Source organism: Rhamphochromis sp. 'chilingali', assembly GCF_963969265.1.
Source record: "Rhamphochromis sp. 'chilingali' genome assembly, chromosome: 20".
NCBI lineage: Eukaryota > Metazoa > Chordata > Actinopteri > Cichliformes > Cichlidae > Rhamphochromis > Rhamphochromis sp. 'chilingali'.
In genome coordinates, this window is record NC_137947.1 from 21,455,269 (window position 1) to 21,461,968 (window position 6,700).

A 6,700-nucleotide genomic window follows, 5' to 3' on the forward strand; every position below is an offset into this window, starting at 1 on the left:
ATTTCTCCAGGCTAAATGATGATCTTCTAAATTTGTGAATGAATATTAAGAAAACCAAAGAAAATATAGTCAACTTGGATATCAGATTGTAAGGTATTTGAGTTAAATGGAACACCAGAGCAGGCAAAAGTTCTAGTCATCAAAGAGATCGCCCTCATTCTACTAGAAAAATATAACTGATAAATCAGAGCATAGAAGAGGGCTAAATATGATGGTACTTGTCTAAGCTGTACAGTCAACTCAGATGTCTGATAGTTTACAAGTAACAACTCATATAGATATTGACAATAGGACATTGGGTTATGATAGCAACATAGACCCTCATTGCAATTTCTTTAACAATATGAGAAATTAATGCAATTATTATACAAATGAACAATTTAACAGGAAAATAAAGGTAGAAAAGAGTATAACAGTGGTTCACTTAAACAGTAGAAGCCTATATGCAAATTTTCAATCCATTAAAGCAATGCTCCCTAACCTTTTTTGTGCCACAGACAGGCTTATGTCCGACAATGTTTTCATGGACTGGCCTTTAACATTGTGGATAAATACAACAAAATAAAACCAGTACAGAAAAAAATAAGATTTATTCATAACACACAGGAAAAGACCCAGGGAAACAGAGTTAATGATAAAAATGATTAAAAAAAATAACGATAAAAACCGATAAAACCACACACGAACCTCAACTCTCGCGGCCTGGTACCAAACGGCCTGTGGGTTGGGGAATGCTGCATTAAAGAATTTATAAGAAAGTTTAAACAGCCATTCAAAGTGATCCCATATCAGAGACTTGGATGACCCCTGGAAAAGAAGAAGACTTTGAAATTAATGGATATGAATTCCTTCATCTAGACAGAATTAATAAAAAAGGAGGTGGGGTGGCACTTTATGTTGATAAAAACCCAAAGAACAAAAGAACGACGACTGTTATTGAGGGAGTGATATACAGTATACTTTCCAAGTTTGTACAATATACCTTAAGTTTAAACAACATAATATCATGTTATAACGAAAAACCTTTCACTTTGGTACAATATAAATATTGTATTGTACCAATGTGATAATTATGTATATTTTAATAACGTCTTGATGCATGCTCAATCATCCAGGTAAGTAAATCTCCAAAAGTGGATTCTGTTCATCTGGACGTAGCGTTTTGTGGGAGAAAAGTTTCGTCACACATCCAGTGACTTCTTCAGTCTCAGCTGACTGCAGGTTTCCCCAATCTTATAAACAGTACCTTTGCATAATGACTGAAACCAGCTCACTGAAGGAACAATGGGCCGGGAGGTCAGTTCCTTAATCTTAATTATGTAAATCTCATGACCATTGATCAACAAGCGCTGACCAAAACCCACTGATCAAAGGCCACTGATCAAAGGCCATGAGTACCATTCACAGAGAGTTGGGGAATGGCTGCAATCACTGCATTGTAAGATGACGAAAGATGTACCCCCTCGATTCAGAGACGGCCTTTCCCTTTTCACGTAAATGGCCTCCTTGACTCCGCGCTCAAACCAGCATTCCTCCCTGTCCAGGATGTGTACATCCTCATTCTTGAAAGAGTGTCCACTGGCCTGACCAGAGTCCTGGCCTGAAGATGTAGCTCTTCTGTGTTGTGCCATCCGCTTTGCCAAAGGTTGTTTGGTTTCCCCGATGTATAAATCCTGGCAATCCTCCTGGCACTTAACAGCGCACACTATGTTACTCTGTTTGTGTCGGGGGACCCAATCCTTGGGGTGGACCAGTTTTTGTGTGTTTTGGGGTTTAAAAGCCACAGAGACTCTGTGTTTGGAAAAAATGCGTCTCAACTGCTCCGATACTCCCGACACATACGGGATCACTACAGGTTTTCGCTTAGGCAGCGGTTGTCCTTCTCTCCTGGATTGGATGGAGCTTTCTTTTGGTGCCTTCCCAGCTTTGACAAAAGTCTAGCTGGGATACCCACATTTACTCAGGGCCTTCTTGATCTGCTGTTCTTCTGCCTCCCTGGCCGCTGTGTCAGTGGAGATGGTGTTCGCTCTGTGTTGTAGCGTCCTAATGACACCCAGTTTGTGCTCCAGTGCTCCATTATCCCAGTTTTTTGGGTCTTTAGTTCCTTATTCCTTTGGCTTTTGCCCATAGTTTGTCCCCCTTCTGAGTAACTGTATGATGTTGCTCTTTTCTTAAGGTATTTTCAGTAGAGGAAATGGTTAAAATATAATTTAATCTAACACTGTGACAGAAAATGGAGAAAATAATGGAAACTATAAGAGAGAAAAACTGTTATACAGCTAGTAAGTCAACATTTATTGATTTTTCTCTATATACCATATTTCAGTCTTGACAAAGGGATGTCAGCAAACTGCTATACTTGCTGCATCACTGACAAAGATCAGGTGTTGCAAGCGAAGGTAGGGTGTTGATTTTTTGTGTCAACTTGATCCACCTTATAGAGGATTTACTCTTAGTGTGTGCAGAGTATGTAGGATTGATATGAGCTTTAACAGAAGGGTTATTTCTCCAAAAGCTGTTTTCCCCCTTTTGTTTCTAATTTGAGGTAGCCCTTTCCAGTGTGATTAGTCACAGGAGGTGCACTCGACCAGTGGCAGAGCAGATGGGAAAATAATGACTAATCACAGCCTAAAAAACACAAAAAGTTTCCTTTGGGGTAAATGGCCCAGTTGGCCATTGTGGATAATCAGCCTCTTGCTCAGTGTTAAGCTGGTCAAATGTTATAAAGGTAATTTCCTTTTGCTGGCAGATGTTCTGACATCTTTCTGTGTTGCTTCAGTAATATTAAGCAATTTTGTCTTTTGATTTGTTCATCTTCATTCAACGTGGTGTAAACCATTTAAAAGACGATCCTAAGTGTAACATTAAAAAGGCAGAATTTGACCACTGTCGCGCTCTTGAATTTTAGACGTCCTTGGATGCACCTTGTAATTCAAAAGAAGAAAATGACAGGGGCAAACCACATGAAGCCCCACACTGTATGTTATATCTGCAAGGAAATGAGACCAGGGTTGCTTATTCATGTTTAGTTTATGAGCTTTGCCTGTGTTGCAACCCTTTAATGTGTAGCTCAAAGCAGAAAAGCTGTTTATTAGAGATTATCTAGCATTGGATTCTTTTCATCCACATTAGCCTGAAAAGACCGGTCCGACCTTGAAACTGTGGATAAAGCCAGGACGTCTTCAAACATTTTACTTTTTCTTTATGCTATATCCTTTTTGGACAAATCATTTCTTTCTATCTTTCTTTCTTCTTGTGCTCCAGCTCAGTTGGAGGGATCTGGAGGAGATTCATGTCCCAGGGTGAGTATTTGTCAGTAACAGATCAGTCCGTGCTGCTGCAGTGGCAGGTATCTCCATCACCTCAGTTGTGCCTTTCCTCCCCTCCATTGATCAACTTCCAGTGTTTGGCTAAGTGGGGTCTGGAAATACATCTGCTGCCTGAGAGACCCTCAAACAACTGGGGACTTGGTGAAGATCTATACTTAAAGCTCTGCAGAGTCCTGGCAGATAGCTCAGATTGAGTATAACTCCTTTATATCCCACTTTTATGCTCGCAGAGAAGCATCTGCCCCAAAATTGTGGATACTCAGAAGTAGGTGCAGTTATTGAAACATTTATGTTCTGTGCACAGACACTGGGAGCTTCACCCTCCACTCCTCCTGCTCCTGCTGAGCGCTAGATGCCATCGCACAATCCCCTTCTATCTCAGCACACATAATAGACTTCGCCAATATTCAGAGACTATATCATGTCAGCCACGGCACGCACTAACACACTTCGACGCAGGCTCTATAGCGCTCCCCTGTTCTCTTGAGGGAAGATGCTAAACAATGTGCCCTGTGATGGACAGACACAATCACAGTGTTTTCTTGCCAGTACACATCTGTCAAGCACCTTTCCAATTTTTCAGATTCATCAGTAGAGGCTAGTGTTTGGCAGGAGATGTGGTACAGATTCCCAGGTTATTGGCTGAGGAATATCTTTACTGGGAAAACTTTGTTATCTGTGGGTTTTATTGACAGAAGTCAGAACACTGGAATAGAGGCTGTATGTGTTGGAAAGCTTATGAGATCATGTGTGCTTAGTACATACACCCAAACACCATGTTTTATCTTCTTATTTTATTCATTTGCTAAATAAATAAAATCCAATCTGTAATGAGTTGAGGAGGAGATAATGAAAGGCAGATTACAGGGTAAGACTCCAAAAGGTTTTCATCCAAATAGATTTGTTTTGACTTCTGAAAAGAAGCCTGGGTCTAAGCTTCATTACCTGTCAGGTGTGGACACTGTGCTCCTCGATGCAACCCACTAATGCAAAAGTTCAGACAGCAATCTACCAAGGCCAAATAGATCGATGTGAGCCATTCCAAACATGCTAAAGTGGGCCTTAGCTGTAATGAATCTCTGCCTCCCCGGAGGCCAACACATAACACAGTGAGATAGAAAAGGAGCAAATAACCCCTTGCATGAGCAGCGAAGAAAATAACGCTCACTTCAGCAGCCGTGGTAAAGTGGAATACTGAGATTCCAAGAATTCATACATCCTTGAACAAAGAGCTTTCGAATATTTCTTCAGGCTTGCAAAAATTGCACAAACGCATCCTTTTCAAAGCAGCGCGACCTTGTCTGGCCTTCATCTAGTAAGCTCAATGCTCTCCTCAACTGTGCATCTATATTCTTAATAGCCGTATAATATTGTAGCAGTGAACTTTAAGAGCTATTAATGCATTGGTGAAAAAAAAGTAGTCTTTGAATTAAATATCATGTAAAGACGCTGTTTGAGGATAGGGAAATGAATGTGTAACCTGGACGTGTGTCCCTCTATCTATAAAGAGATGATCTATACTGCTCGCCCAAGTGCAATGTCTACAATATCCGAATCTAGGTTTGGGAAGGAGATTGGCGGTAGCAACTCTGTAAGAGCAATGAGACTTCCAACCCACATAACACGCACGACCACAGGTTTATGAAACAAAGTTTGCTTTATATATTTCCTTTTGGATCAGTTCCCTTTGCTCATCCTCAATGTAGGGATACCTTCAAATGCAGTAACCATCTCAAGTGCATCACAAAATAATTGAAACAATCAAAATAGATGTAAGACAAGAAACACAATATTTCAACACCCCAAAGAAAAGGAAAAAGAAAAGAAAATAGCATGTGAGTGTCCAGTTCCTTATGGTGTCAGTTTATTCAGTTACCCACTGTCCTGGGTTAAGAACTGAAAACGACCTGAATCTCAGGCGGAGAAAAAGTAGCAAAAGAAAATGATAAGGTATCTCTCAGGTGGGCTTCCTTTTGTTTTTTTTTCCTACCGCCCTCCTGGTACGGCAGGCATCAACGTGTAGCGTCCTGACACAGAGAAGGCCTCCACAGCAGCAACAGTGTCTTAGACCCACGATACCAGCTCCTCACTTGGCACCCATGGAACTGTACCTCAAAAAAAACCAGTCTGCACACAAATATGCAGAATGTTAGATGTCCACATTCCTTAAATGTCCTTGTTCCTAATGTCCTTGGTTCTTTTGAAATATTAAAATAAATTTGCATCTTGTGACACATTAAAAGTAAACACACCGGTATTACTGTGCATCACCCGCAGTTACAGTAACAGCACAGCTATTGCACGTGAACTGCGCATAACCACTTAGCTGGCCGCGGCTGAACTAGCAGGCCCAAGAAAGTAAAACACTAGACACTCATAATAACCAAAACTGTCACAACATTGCAATACTATGAAAACACATCTTAAACATCATTAAACACATTTACTACTATTCTGACTGGTTAGTTATTTTTTCCAGTGCATTGAACTGCAATAGCGGTGCTAAGTGAGCTAGGCTAACTCACCAGAATAGTTCAAAAAGTTCAAAGAAATACTCCGGCTCCTTTCAGGTAGGTACCCGTCTGTGGTTCACCGCTAACGACAGCTCTCTCACAAATGTTAATTAAACCTCTTTCCTCTCTTTCAACTGGAAAAAACCGTGCTCCGCGGCAGCATGGAGTTTTTCCTTGCCGTCCTTTTTCCTCTACACCACACCTTCACGCGCACGGAGCTGCAGATGGTGCCTTCAGGGCAAGCCCGGAAATTAAACTATCAGACAAGGACTACGATGCATTCAAAGAACCCTGTACTTCTGATTGCTGTAAATCTTACCAGGGTTACAAATGCATTTGTATGTTTTGAAGCTTTGACCAGAGACATAGTTTATATTAAGGCTTGTCTGAGGTTAAGTTTTATAATTCAAGGCAACAAAAGCTAGGAAAATATTTTCTGTTTCTCGTGAAAAAAGAAATAGACTGAAACATATTTTTTCTCCCTTTTGTTTTCCATTGGATGAACAGCTTCCCATGCATTAGTTTTTGAAAACTTGTACATCATATCCAGACATAAAGTAATCTGGAAAAGTTTCTGTCTGGAAGGCAAAGCTTTAGAGGACAGCTCCTGCGTCAGACGTCACAAACACCACTGTAAATGCCGTCACTTGTCAGCAATCCGGATATTCATGAGCCGTTATGGAAGACACGCAATAAGTCGACATTTTGCCAGTTTTCCAGTGAATACAATTTTCTGAAACTATGGTTTTAGGGGAAATGGGCCACAAATCTCTAATATTCACAAGTGTGCATTGGCTGTTTTACTCTGCATCGCCTGTCTCAGTTGTCACATATTCCTTGGTCTACTATATTTTTGTG

At 40.7% G+C, this 6,700-nt stretch overlaps 1 long non-coding RNA gene across 1 annotated transcript; it reads right to left on the reverse strand.

Moving 5' to 3' along the window:
• Window positions 1-4,967: 4,967 nt before the first annotated feature.
• Window positions 4,968-6,166, reverse strand: LOC308388732. Its single transcript, XR_013970164.1, has 2 exons — window positions 5,855-6,166; window positions 4,968-5,456 (listed from the first exon to the last, which is right to left on the reverse strand). It is a non-coding gene; the product is annotated as an uncharacterized lncRNA (long non-coding RNA).
• Between the last annotated feature and the right edge of the window lie 534 nt (window positions 6,167-6,700).